Here is a 14,813-nt window from a genome sequence, read left to right on the forward strand (position 1 = left end):
GGGAAAAGAGGAGTTTTATCTTCCTTATTTATGTTTGTCTCCTTTTGTTGTCTTAAAAGTAGCAGCATTTCTTTCAAAATACCATACATGTTTATGAACATGAAGGAGAAGTTACAGTTTTCCTGAGATTTAATGTTACTGGTTGCTAGTGCACATTCTATAATATGCCATTTTAACTTCATGAGTCACATCCCCACTCCAAAAGCCTTATTGAGTATGTGTTGCAGGTGAATCATTACCATAATTATGGGGTTCCAAGGAAAACAAATGACAATAAAGCTTTTAAGTGTTTGCAGATTTATACTGCTTTCTTCTTACTATGCCAGATGGGAGGAAATAGAGTTAATTCAATCATTTTGTTTTATATTCATGAGAGTCACAGAGCAAAAGTCACCAAGGCTGATTATAAAGGGCTCTTGAAACCACTTCTGTTTATGGCATGAGTGACTTAGATATTCCAGTTGTAAATTGAATCATTTTGAGAAAATTAAGATTCCATTTTCCAGAACAGCACACCTAAATTTACAGTTGACATTTTCTTAAAGTTCCCACTATGGATGGATGAGGTAATGCTATAGCTTAAATTGTGTATGATTTATATCCGAAAAGCAGGGTAATATGTGTTATTTCACATACAGATTTGCCTTTCCTTATGGAAGGAATAAAACCAAAGATATAGAATTTTGCTCTTTTTCTGAACAATACAAATGTTAGCAGTGGGACCCAAATCAGATTCAGGGTGGGGGGTGCTCCTGAGGAAGAAATCGGCACAATATTTATTACCATTGCAGTGTTCAGGGCCATGTGACCTTCTGACAAGCAAGGTCAATGGAGAAATCAGGTTCACTTAAACAACCGTGTTATTAATTTTAACAACTGCAATGATTCACTTAACAAATGTGTCAAGAAAAGTCGTAAAAAGGAGCAAAACTCACTTAACAAATTTCTCACTTAACAACATAAATTTTGGGCTCAACGGTGGTCATACGTTGAGAACTACCTGTATTACAAAGATAATGCTGTAACATACAAAATACCCTCCCCCTTGAAAAAAAAGTCAAATGCCCCCCAAACTTTTTTTTTCCTTCCAGGGAGAAAACTCCAAAACTGGGAACTGAAATAATAGAAAAGTTATTGAAATCAGATACTTACAGTTAATCCTAAGGATTGGTATCATTTTCCTGGAAAAGCTCCTGCATTTGGTATTCTGTACTGTGGTAAACCAAAATATTCAAGGGTCATTACCAGTTACCATAACATCCCACCACTTACTCTGTCATGCAGACAACTTACTCAACAAAAGCCACACATAAGACGAAATGTTGATGTTTAAGTAGTTTGAAATGTATTTTTCCAACCAGCAGATCATCCTGACTTCTTTTTCCACAAACTACCTTCAAGGCCAACACCTCAAAAATAAATTTTGTCTTAAAGAAATTTAGAATGGGTGAGGAAAGATCTGTATCTTTAGACTAACAACCTCTGCAGAATACATTTTTCAAATGAGGCATTTCCTTCAGCCTGCTACTTCCTGATTTAAAGTTATATCCTGAAGTTTACTTTTTAAAGTGTTTTTTTTTCTGGCTCTTCAAACAGCCTTTGGGACCAGATAGAAGAATCAAACTAAAAAAGGTAGCAGCTTCCAAATGGATTTTTTACCTCTTCCAGAAAAAATATAAGGCATAACTATACTGTCTTTCTCTTCTTAGATGATTACTATATGGTAGGTATGTAAGAAAAATGTAAAAGCAAAGATAAAGTACAAAAGACTTACAAATAGAAGATTACATTATCCAGAATGAGACAGGATACTGCACAATAGAAGTTTCACCTAATGCACCCAACGTTGACTAATTACTCACCCAATAATTAGTTACAGCCTCTAGTGCTAGAATTTGGAAACATAAATGGCAAGGAACTTCTGGCTGACCTGCTGTGTGGTATAGCATCTGTACATCAGAAGGATTTTCAAACATCAAAGCTCTGACTTTCACATACTTGGAAATTCATTTTATAGTAGTATAGTAACATGAGTGATGCACAGTGCTCATACCCAATGACAAAAACCTGTTAAGAGAGCCCAAGATGCTTGCTTTGTTATGGCCCTTAGCTATAATAAAAAATTAAAATGAAACACTTGAAAATAAAGTACACATTGAAAATGGGCTGAGGAGACCAATAATTTGTATATTATTTTAAAATTAAAAAACCAATTGCCTAAATTTGAAACTCTCTTTGACTTTGATGTACAGGCCAAATAGTCCTCCTACCTGCAGATGAATACATCTGTATGCAATTGTGATTAATTCCTTTGGTACCTCAGTACAGGCATGAAACAATCAGCAGAATTAGGAGAATATGTACAAAGCTGTATGTGTATCTGCTTCACCACATGCTATGCTGTACACGTAAACAAGCACTACATCAAATGTCTCCATATCTCCAGAAAGCCCAATTCAGTATCAGTGTGAACCATCCCAATGAAGTTCTGTTACACAAACTCTTATTTTATATGAGCCTTGGCATCTCCCTCTACCACAGAGCAAATTCGAACTAGGAGTACTTCTGCTTTTGAAATCAAGCTGTGTATAGCTCCTTCGCAGTGAATTTGTTGGAATTTTTATGTAGAGAGGCACAGTATGAGCACTTTGGTTATGTGTGTGGCATGGCAGGCAGGCAGCCGGAATGCTTGGACTGACATCTTCTCCACTGCATAGCAATGTGTGTATAAACAGTGAAATGAATCAGCCTTTTATTGAGACAGAACATTGGTCCAGTCAATGTTTTCACACTGACTGGTAGTGGTTCTTCAAAGTTGAAAGCAGCCTCATTGCTGGAGATCCTGTTTAGCTGGAGATCTAGAGGACAACTGCAGTTCTACAGTCTTGATTATAGAGGAGAAGCTAATGTATGAACCACGCATTGTTCCATTATCACTATGTGCATCTGTACAATGAGTATCTATTACATAATTCTTATATTCCCAGGTCCTAGGACTATGTGGAAAAAGAGCATGCATTTAAACATATATCCCTTATATCGAGATATTAGGTTGTTGCAAATATATCCAATTTTGTCACGGCCATATATTTGCAAAACTGTTAGTTAGAATGCAATTTAAATAATCCCTACTTAACTGTAGTCATTTTCCCCTAGGAATTCTGGGAATTATAGTTCACTTTATACAGACAGCAGCAGATTGAGGAAATCTGAGATAGTGCTGTAAGTAAAGGAGACATAGGAGGCCAGTGAAACAAGAAGTGGCTTCTGGGTCATGAATGACATCTATTAAATGGCTTCTCAAATGCAAATAAGAATTGTATTGTTGTGCCATCTCAATAATATAGCTGACAAACCTTAGGAGGCAAATGAAAAAAAGCATATTTTCTGGTTTATCTCTCTAATATCGGTTTTGTCAATATTACCAATATCAGAAGCAGTACAATATGTCAGAGACACCAAGGTATTTGCTACTGAATTGGAGAGCTATTTTTAAATGATTGTAACAAAATACATAAAAATCAGACTGTAAATATTTGTCTTGGGTTTTGTGAAACTATTGGTCAGGTTGTTCACAATGGGTACTATTCTTGAATACATCTTCTCTTTGCCATTGCCCATTTGTTTACCTCTCTCTGAAATCAATGGGCACAATGTGCAGAAAGAGAAGATATCTGTAGACTATCCAGAGGTCTCTTGATTAAAGAGGGTAGGTGATCAGATAGCAGCACAAGGAGGAACAGTCTCCAAGAACTGCTGGCACTCCTCTTCTGAAGAACTGGTTTCAGTCTATCTTCCTTGATTCTAAGTCCACAGATCAGATATCACTCTAAGTTGTGATCAAATATTTGATCTGTGAAGAGGTATATTAAAAAATCCCATCTCACTCCTATGGATCATTTGTGTCTTATTTAGTCTTGTGTCCTTTACCAGAGGCCTGGGTCCTGGGTTCTGTGTAGTATCTTAACTGTTCTAGCACTGCACTCTTCTGGACAGAGAGCTCTAATGTTGTTCCTGGGTTCTGTTTTGAGCCACTCTTCCCAACTTAGATGTCACAGCTCTAAGTGTTCCTATCACCACTGGGACCAGTTTGGTGTTTATTTTCCACACCCTCTCTGCTTGCACTAGTCTTTTGTGTCTTCTCTTTGTCCCATATGTTTTCCCAATATTGTTCAGTTTCAACTGTTGGTGGCTGTGTGTTACTGTGTTGTGGCACTGCCGTTGGGAGTATACCTTGGATGATTCTTTGTAGAACATGGCATTTATCTTCTTGGCCTGTATTTCTCTAGTAAATGGGTGTCAAACTCACCATGTTATGTTGCCATAACATGATATTCTGTGATATTTTCCCTATTTGTGGAACTGGGGTGAGTGTGGCCTGCACATGATGCATCCAGCCCGCAGGCCACCAGTTTGACACCTCGCAAGTCTAGTACATCTCCTTAGGCTGATAGCCAGTGCTGTGAACCTTTGTCTGATAGTCTCCAGGACTTCAGATGTAGTAGGGCCCTTGTATTTTCTCAATGTAGCCATAATCTTGACATCCTTCTGTAATTCTACTAGCTGGCAAACCTGTCTCTGACCTCATCTTAGCTTCTAACTTGGTTTTTCAGGAGGATTCTGTACTACTGTTCTTCATGATTATGTAGTCAAACACCTCCAGGATTGCAGCAGCTATAGTATATACTACTAGTTCATTGGTTTGAGTTATGGTGATAGTAGCAATTATGTGAAGGTACTATTGACATCTTGTAGCATACTATCTAATGGTACTTCTTAAGTTAATCTTGGTAATGTGGCTTGAGGGTTAAATATAGCTAGTTTATCAATGATCTTATGTCTCATATCAGCAACTGTGCTGTGTAATAGAGAGTTGGTAGTGCCATTATAGCTTCAGATGTTGGCTGTACACAGGGGTGGGGTTCAAATTTTTTAACAACTGGTTCTGTGGGCGTGGCTTACTTGGTGGGCATGGTTTGGTGGTCATGTTATTGGCTGGGCATGGCCAACTCAACATCACTCACATTGTGGCACGCATCTCCTCGCCTGGCCTCTCGTGACTGTGGGGATGCTGCAACTGTCGTGTCAAAAATGGTCATAAGTCACTTTTTTCAGTGCCATTGTAACTTTGAATGATCACTCCACACAAGCAAAGTACCAGCAAAGGAGGGGGAAAAAACTCCAGAGAAGTTCCTGAGACAGGAAGTCTAGTCCTGCCAAAAATGTAATAAGGGTTAATGGAGAGGCAGTTTCTGTAAGCAACACCAGAATGTTTCCTACCTGCCTTCCTTACAGGATTAGGCCAGTAATTTCTTCTAACAACCGGTTCTCCGAACTGCTTTGAATGTTAACAACCCGTTCTAGAGAATAGGGGTGAACTGGTAGAATCCCATCCCTGGCTGCACATCATTGTTCTATCTCATGTTGAAGAGCAGTTTCTTCTTCATTATGTTGAAGCATTGGATAACTAGCTGTTTTTTGGTAGTGTAGACATAGATATTTTGTCTACCTGTAGTTCCTTCATATATACCATATGTCATATATATGATATATATGTTTCATATATCCCTTCGCACTAGGGCTGCTGTTATCTTGGTTCCGGGTTCTCTTATCTCACTCATTTATGATTTGTTCATATCTATCCAGCCTCTTGGAAATTTCAAATTTCTCTGAAAATACAGATCAGCTATCAGTCTAGGCTCTAGTCATATATTTGATCTGTGTGTGTGTGTGTGTGTGTGTGTGTGTTTCATATGTATTTGAGGTCTATACGCTATCATATACATACAAATTTGTAATTCTATTTGAACATTTTTTATTTTCCACTGTTGTAGGATTCAATTGCATAAATATTCAAATGTGGCTACAGTAATAGAATGGGGCCAGTGAGAATTATCCTGATCTCTCCAACCATGTTTACAGTTTCCATATGTCTGTATATTCCTCCACAATTTTTCAGTTGCAAGGATGGCATCTCTCTGAAGGTCAATAATTAATGCTAATGGTGACAAACAGGAAATAACTGATGAAAAATTATTATTCCATCTTCAGAGGTAGCACCTAAAAGTGCATTAGAGAATAAAAATACAAATAAAATAAGCTAATAAAAATATGTCCTGAAATGATGTACACAGGAAAGCATATTGTGTACAAAAGAAGCAATAAATTGTACAAGTACTTGTGTGTATTTTATAAAAGAACAAATTGTCTTAAACAACAAATGGGAGACAAATTGTGAAACAGTATAAACTAAATTATAGGAAAATAAACACTTTCCAGGCATGTAGCAATCAATCAATTCTTTTTTTTTTAAAACAAATTTTATTCAGTTTTTCACATTAAAAACAAAAATCTCTTTTTAGTGGACAACATATTTCCAGGTCATCACCTTTACATACAAATATGACAGCAATTATACATTCATATATGCATACTTAATTCTATTATTACCTTTTCCATTCCAAATTTTCAGTAAGGAGAGAAACACATTAATTTTAGCCTCTTTCATTAATCTCAATTGAAACATCTTTTTGTTTCATTAAATTATTTCAAATATAATCCTTTAATATTTATTTTAAAAATAAAGATAAACAATATGTGTTTGCCACTATTATTATAATAATAATAATGATAATAATAAAAAAGGTTACCAATGTCTCTCCTTGCTTTTAATAGTCTATATTAACTTATTAATTTCATTGGTTCTTTAGTCTGTCATATTCCCTTTCCATTACACATTCTTTTTATAAACTCTAGATTAATACAAATTTTAACACTAAAGAAAAAAAAACAAGCATAGGTTTCCCCCCTTTTACTGCTTTGAGTATGACACCTCGATGATTAAAGTATACCTTTATTCCCTCATCTTGATTCCCAATAAATGATTATTTTTAAGAAGTTACAATAATAATCATTACATCTTTTCATTTGGATTCCGCAGCATATTTTCCCCCCTTAATTTTTAATAAGAGTTATCAGTATTTATACTACCCTATTTTCTAAATATTTTTAATTGCAGAAATATTCTTATTACCCCTTGTCACCCTGCAGAATCCCCTTTTTAATTCATCAACCATTATCTCTGAAAAACCAATTTCTTTTCAACATTTTACTATTTCCGTATTTATTTCATGCACCTGTTTCTTACTTCTTCTAATCCAAACTAAGAACTTATAAATATGTTTGCTTATAAACTTATTTGTATATCTTTGGATCATGACTAATGCATCTGTATTCCTAATATTATCATTATCTAATAATTTGGTGTGCAGTTATTGAACATCTGTGTTCTAATAGCCAATCTAACACCTGTGAATCCAGAGAATAAGTGAAGGTTTATCAGCCCTTTGAGACAGTCCAGATAGGGTAGATATACATATAATGAATAGTAACACTACCTTTATTGTAAAGTTACAGTAACAGAACATTGCACATTGCATCTGAAAGCACTGCTCCCCTTCCCTGTCTTTACTTTTCAGACAACGAGGAAGGGTCCCTTCTGAGATTTTTCCACACCCCCATCCCTTCTTTAAACTTGAGTTTCTTTTATCAGACCATTGTTATGGTCCTTCCTTCTTTGTCCCAAGGTTATTCTCACATCCCATTACAAGGCCTTTTTCTGAGCCTGCCAAAACACCACATAATTTTTAATTAGATTCTTTTAATTAAATATTCTAAAACAAGATACTACGTATATCTAACACTACCTTGTAAAAACATCTTTGAGTTCCACAAAGATATTCAAATAAATAAAAATGGTAGGTGGCTGTAGCTTGATGCCTGGTTTGGAAATGTATTCAAGGCATGCACTTCTATTCTTCACTCACTTGATATCATAGATAAATGGTATTAATGGGTGGCCAGAGAATGCTGAAATTGTACAGTATCTGTTTTTAAGTAAATGTCATGTCTTGTTTTTCCTGAGAACATTAAACAAAAGCTCAGCTGGACCAGGCCAAATGATTATTTAGAGCAACCATTCAGTTGCTATAGTGGTAAACCAAATGCTTATCTTTTGGAGGACTTCAAGCTCATACCCTCCCTGTCCTCAAGGTTGTCACTCCTTCCAATAGGTTCCCCTCCCATATGCACACATGCATACATTAAAAAAACAAACCAGAGGGAAGACAGTGATGGTGGCAGCTCTACCCAGCCCTCACTCTTCAGCTCCTTGAGTTCCCCAGCTGAGATGTGCTGGCTAAGGACTTGTCAGGGTTGATATTGGGGCCCATCCTGGCAAAAGCAGAACTGCAATATTTGCCTCCAAACTAAAGTTGAGGATTGCACTGGTAATAGCGGCCTGTTCCTTTGGCACTATCCTTTTGCCTCCTCTCCCCTGTTTTTGGTCTCCCTGGCCTCTAGCAGCACTCTGCCCACCAAAAACAGGCCACACAGCGGCCTCGCAAGACCTCTACATGGCTCGTTTTTGACCAGCCAAGTGCTGCTGGAGACCAGGTAGCCAAAAATGGGTCCTGTGGGAGCCTTGTGAGGCCTCCATGGGGCCTACGGCCGGCAGAATGCTGTAGGAGGCTGTGGAGGGCAAAAATGGGCAGTGAGGGGCCCCTCATTTTGGCTGGCAGAGGCACCAAAGGCTGGTCCTTTGACATTTCCAGGCCAGCCCCACAGACCAGATTTAAGCACCCCGCGGGCCTTGAAGAACTTAAAATAATTAGCAATATCTATGATCCTCTGTTCCTTTAACCTAACTACTCCTTATAAATAGAAGTAGCACTCATAACTGCTAAATTTCATCTCCCTTTCTCCATATTCCTTCTCAAACCCAATTTTTAAGAATATGATCAGTGCTTTGAATTTTTGGTTCAAGTGGAATGAAATCAAGTAAATTTAGACCAGAAAATATCCCAATGCTAAAATACCTTTACAAAAAAAACAAGTTTTTGAAACAATTGTGCCTATTTTTGGGAACATTAATACACAGTGTTTTTGCTTGCTGAGATGATTACTATTTTAAGAACACAAGTAACAGGCCAGGATGAGCCACAGAGAAAAGATTAAAATATTGCATCATGCATCTTGAGTTAGCAGTTGGTAATGTTGTTAATCTGGCATTTGTCATTTGTGGTATCTTTGCAAGTATAATCCAATTCTGGTCATCCATAAATTTCAATACCATAATAAGTATAAGTCCTCAACTTCTGACTACAATGGAGCCCAAAATTTCTGCTACTAAGCAAGACAGTTTCTAAGTGGGTTATTAAGTGAATCATCAGGCTTTTCCCATTGACCTTGCTTGTTGGAAGCCAGCTGGGTGTGTTACAAATGGAGATTGTATGACCCCAGGACAACACAATTGTCAGGCTCAGAAATCTGCTCCGTTTCCAGAGCCCAACAAATGTTTGGGAAGTCTTCTGGAGCTCGACAAATGTCTTGGTGTCTTACCTAACCCAGTGCGAAGGCACTTTGATGCCAACTTTCCCGATACTGTTCCAACTGGCGGCATCTGGGATGGCATGATGGAGGTCTGGAGGTGTGGGCAGTTTGAGCAGCTGTTGCTTGGGGACGGCACAGCTAATTGGGTTGTTTTTTGCTTGGAGAACTTTCCTTTGATGCAGATACAATGTTGGACTGGGGGTGAATGGGATGACATGTAACCAGACAGGAGGGGGAGTAGTCTCCACGGGTTACAGATATGGAGAGTAGCTGGCAATAGGCGTAATTAATTAGGCACGGGGTGGAGGCATGGGGGGTTAGTTAATAGGTGGATGTTAGGTTAATTGGGAGGGGTGGATATAAACAGCGCTGAGAGTCAGTTGCTCTCAACACTGACTTTACACGGAGTACCGTTGTTGTTACTGATTGTGATCGGAAAGACTGAAATAAATGCTAACATCACATATTATCATTTGTGAGTAATGTGGTTTGTTGTGGAAAGGATCCAGTACTCGACAGAAGGTGAGAGAAAGTCAGCGTTCACTTCTTTTGAAAACTGTCCTTTGGGGACTACATAAATTTAGGTTTAACAAGTAAAAAATTAGGACCAAAATATATTGGACCCTTTCTTATAGTTCAGGTGACCAACCCGATTACAGTGTTTACAATTACCATCATGATGTAAAAGGATTCATCCCATTTTGCATATTAGCCTACTCAAGCCAGCCGACATGACATGGCTTGAATCCAGACTAAAACACCCGAGGCCCATTAGGAAAGATCATTGTGAAGTTATTTAGTACTGTTGTTGCTGGTCGTGATTGGAAAGACTGCAATAAATGTGGTTTGTTGTGGAAAGAATCCAGTGACAACAATTGTCACATACATACCAATTGTCAAGCAGCTGAATTTTGATCACATGGTCATAAGCAGTGGTGGGATTCAACCAGTTTGCACCACTTTGGCCAAACTGGTTGTTAAATTGCTGGCTGGCCCCGCATCTCCCCTCCTTCCAGGCACATGTCCCATTTTGGCTCCCAGGTAAGTGCAGGGAGGCCTACTAGGCCCAAAATGGGGTATGGGGGGGGAATGTGCCCCCCATGGCCCATTTTTGCTCCCAGGGAGCTGCAGGGAGGCCTACTAGGCCCAAAACAGGGCACGGAGGTGACGCCCCCCGCAGCCCATTTTTGCTCCCAGAGGGGTGCAAGAGGCCAAGTGCTGCCTATCACAACCTCTGGTCATGCCCACCCAGCCCATCATTATGGCAGAGGGTTGTTCAATTATTTGAATCCCACTACTGGTCATAAGTCACTCTTTTCAGTGCTGTAGTAACTTTGAATGTTTGTAAGTCAAGGACCACCTGTAATCAGGGATGCACACTTGTTGTCTCTTTTCCTCTGATGCCACATATTGCCATGTTACCTGAGTTTTTTTGTATTACAACATTTAATCCCAGTTGCATTTTATTTCAAAAATATCTCTCATATTTTTCTATACATCACAGATGTTCCAAGTCAATGTATTTTTCATATATTCCAATAAAACAATGCCACATTTAAATACGAACACATTCTGATACTGAAATAATGTGATTTCTTCAAAACCTCACATAATGCAACTTGAAAACAATGTCTAGTTGCAATACAAACACCTGATGTAAATCTTTCTTGGACTGAGAATTTAGCTCAGAGTTGTCCCTTCCACACCCCTGCCCAACCACTGTAATTTGGGTGATTTCTAAAGTTGAGGTTCTACAACCTTGGAAAGCATTAATCATGACAGAAGATGCAAAATCTCTTTAAATCAGTGGGATTTAAACCACGATTAAGATAAATTCTATTGATTTAGATAAATAAAATGGGTATTTATGACAAAAAAGAAACTAATTTGCTTGATAAGAAATATGCATCACTTGTGCTAACCAGCATATGTCAGGTTGATACCAATAGTTTCCATAAATTATGGACATTATCATCTCTATAAATGTCACAATGAATTGTTTTAGCAGATTACTGTAATTGTGTTGAGCAGAAAAATCAAAGAAAGATTTCTCTGCATTCTTATCATGAAGCCCTAAGAAAGACATTAAGGTAACTTCCTTTCACTGCTTAATTAACCTCTCCTCTGGGTACGATGCGAATTTTATTTTTTTAACAATAAAAAATGTTCTTCATTAAAAGTCAGTATTTCAGGGTGTTTTTTTTATTAAATCAAACAGTATTTGCAATCTAACAAACTGTGAGATGAGATAATCTCTAACCTCCCCCAAATCCTAATAAAAGGAACAAGAAAAAAATTTCAAAGGCTTTCTAAACATTCCTAAGAATGTTACTTTATACATATAAACATTTCTTTCTCCAATTAACTTTCCGAGTTGTCACAAAAATGCATTAATTGTGGAGAACTTGTCTGATGAAGATCCAGGAAGATTCTCTTGAAAGAACCAGCCTGTTGTTTCAATTTTGTCTTATGTATTCATAAAAAATGAAATGAATAAGTGGAAAAAATTATCTCTGATCGCTCATGAAAATATTAACTGTCTGAAGTTCAAGAAGTATTGAAAATAAGATTTACAACCCACAGATAGCATGAACTTCTTACCAAAATTCAAAATAAAACACAAATGTTCCCCTGCATTGTTTGATGCTCCCCAAAATTTCAAGTTAGGATATAGTATATTTGATGTTAATGAAGGACCTTACTCTCTCCACAATCTGTTTTCAAAATCACAGGTACATGGAAAAGTAAATAAATATTTAATAAAATAATGAACATTAATTACTTTAGTGAAGATGAAGTTACGAGAAACACAGAGGGGAGAGTAAATTTATATTAAATGTGGTGGGGTCTACAGAGGTGTGTGTGTGTGTGTGTGTGTGTGCATCACAACCCAATCACCTAGCCTGGATTGTGATGAAACATCCATCATCTTCTCTGTTTTTGATCTTTCTCCATAGATGCTATCCGTCAAGGGCACTCTGAGCATGAAATCTAATATGGCCACCCATATTAGATCTGCTCTTGTTCTACAAGATCATGATCAATGATCTATGCAGAGATCAGGGTAGAGCACTACCAATCCGCAAACAGATTTTCAAAATAAGTGATACAAGTAGTCCTCAACTTAGACTACAGCTGAGCCTCAAATTTCTGTTGTTAAGTGAAACATTTGTTAAATGAGTTTTGCCCCATTTCATGACCTTTCTTGCCACAATTGTTAAATGAATCACTGCCGTTGTTAAAAGTTAGTAAAACGATTGTTAAGTGAATCTGGCTTCCCTATTGACTTTACTTGTCAAAAGATTGCAAAAGGTGATGACATGACCACAGGACACTGCAAAGCATTGTCATAAATACGAATCATTTGCCAAGCATTTGAAATGTGACCATATGACCATGGGGATTCTGGAAAGGTCATAAGTGTGAAAAATGGTTATAAGTCACTTTTTTCAGTGTCCTTGCCTGATTACCAGAAGCAAACTATGAAATGTATGGTCTCAGTTAATAGTACCACAATTTAACTAAAGTATTTCAACATCTTCCTCACAGAGTTCCTCAGGAGAAGCCCTAAATAAGCATTCAGAACATTGCAGTCAGTTATGTTTTATTATTAGTCTCTCTCTCTCTCTCTCTCTCTCTCACACACACACACACACAGACGAGACTAATAAAGCCTCACTTCATCTTCTCTGTATTTTAAGCAGTTTAAAAATTTATGGTGACAGCAGCAACTGTGGGTCAGGGTAACCATTCGTAACCAGGTTTTATTATTACAGCTTGCAGTCCTTTGACCCAAGGCCTTTGCCAAGAGATACACCCGATATAGTGAGAATTCCTTTCAAGACCTTGAATCAAGTTCTTGTGTTACTTAAGATGATGCTGTTCTTGGCTGATTTCATCAGATGGGAGGTGAAGGTGTAGAGGGGAAATATCGCAGACATGTTAGCTGTCAGCTCTTCTGCTCTAGCCATGAAATGCTCAGTATGTTGAAAGCTTCAGATGTAGATGAAAAGGGTTTTATTTCCTGTTCCACAGGAAGAAATGGTGTCAGTATGTGACAGGACCATTTCCTTCCCTTTAACATGCCTCAGTTTATGGCGGCAACTTTCTTCTCTCTTATCAATTATGGGTTGTTGTTGTTTTGTCATATTTTATGCATAATTAAAGAAACAGCAAGTTTTCTTTTAGCTGTCATATAAGCTGTCTAAAAGATGGAAAAAAAATAAGTTATCTATACTATTGGTATGAACATGGGCTGACAGTATTGTTCCTAAACTTCAAGATTAATTGGGAAGTAAAAGAGTGTGTAGAACTTCATACTAATCAAGTATTTCTAAGGAATAATCTTATGTGAACCTGAATATTAGAAAGAAACAATCTGAATGACCTTAGTGCATTGTGGGGAACTCAATGGACATTGATATTTAAGAAATTTCTCTTTTTTCTTTTGGTTCTGTTCCAGTTTATTTGAAATGGGAGCAAATCTTTTATTTATCAACACAGGAACCCTGCAAAGTTTGTGGGTAGTGTTCTGTCAAGGGTATATGGTTCTACCGCATAACAACACAAACATTTATATATTTAAAAATTATTCAGGAGGAGCGGTGATGTTGTCACCCTCTAAGCTTTGCACTCTAGACCAGTAGCTACTCAGCCTCATCTTAAAGTGACTCTGTGAGTATTTTAGGAACTCTAATCTTACTCCACCTCCTAGCCCTGAACTTCATTTTCCCAATACCAATGCCAGTGTTTACACATTGTTTAGAAAGTTTTCCCCTGACTCTAGCTACCATAACAGCGTGAAGTTATGGTTGCAAATATGAAACCATGCTATCATTTCATGACCATAGTTTGCAACAAACTTTTAAGTGCAAGAAGAAATTAAGTTTGGAGACTATACAGCTATTTCTTATAGTACATGCTCAAACTGTATGCAAGGCCAAGGGAGATACATACATTGTAACTGAAAATGTGGAATGGGTCAAAATAAAGAGAGCCCAGAGTCTGTGGCAGTACTGGGAGCAGGATGCTGCTTGGATTATGTTTTTTGGACTTTTACATTTATTGGCTATTGTAAACACTTCTGGCATTCCCTTCATATTCAAGAGTAGTGGAAATGTAATAAAGTGGTTTTCTCATCTGTGAGATTCCATACCCTACAAGGCATATACAAAAAGAAGAGAAGGCCAAAGAACATGAGGTAGACCCAGAAGATGGAGAGATCATATCAAAGACGCACTACATCAGTTAACAATGGTTGAGACCACCAGAAGAGCAAGAACCAGAACCTTGATACAGGAAAGGATAAAAGAAGAGGGAAATCAGGAGAAGGAAGAGAGAATAGGAAACAATCTGGCTTCAAACTACTTTATGAAAGGGTCAGCAACAGGAAACGTATGGTGTGTTAGCATGCTCCTAGAATT

General features: G+C 37.6%; 1 long non-coding RNA gene across 1 annotated transcript in view; it reads right to left on the reverse strand.

Annotated features, from left to right (window-relative positions):
* Window positions 1-14,813, reverse strand: part of LOC148126166 (uncharacterized) — an 82,165-nt gene that overhangs the window by 20,571 nt on the left and 46,781 nt on the right. Inside the window, exon 4 of the long non-coding RNA XR_015742904.1 lies at window positions 1,153-1,212. This is a non-coding gene — a long non-coding RNA (uncharacterized LOC148126166). The remainder of the gene's footprint in view (window positions 1-1,152; window positions 1,213-14,813) is intronic.

The sequence above is a fragment of the Pseudonaja textilis genome, chromosome 3 (assembly GCF_049901715.1).
Source record: "Pseudonaja textilis isolate UNSWEBS1 chromosome 3, rPseTex1.2, whole genome shotgun sequence".
Taxonomy (NCBI): domain Eukaryota; kingdom Metazoa; phylum Chordata; class Lepidosauria; order Squamata; family Elapidae; genus Pseudonaja; species Pseudonaja textilis.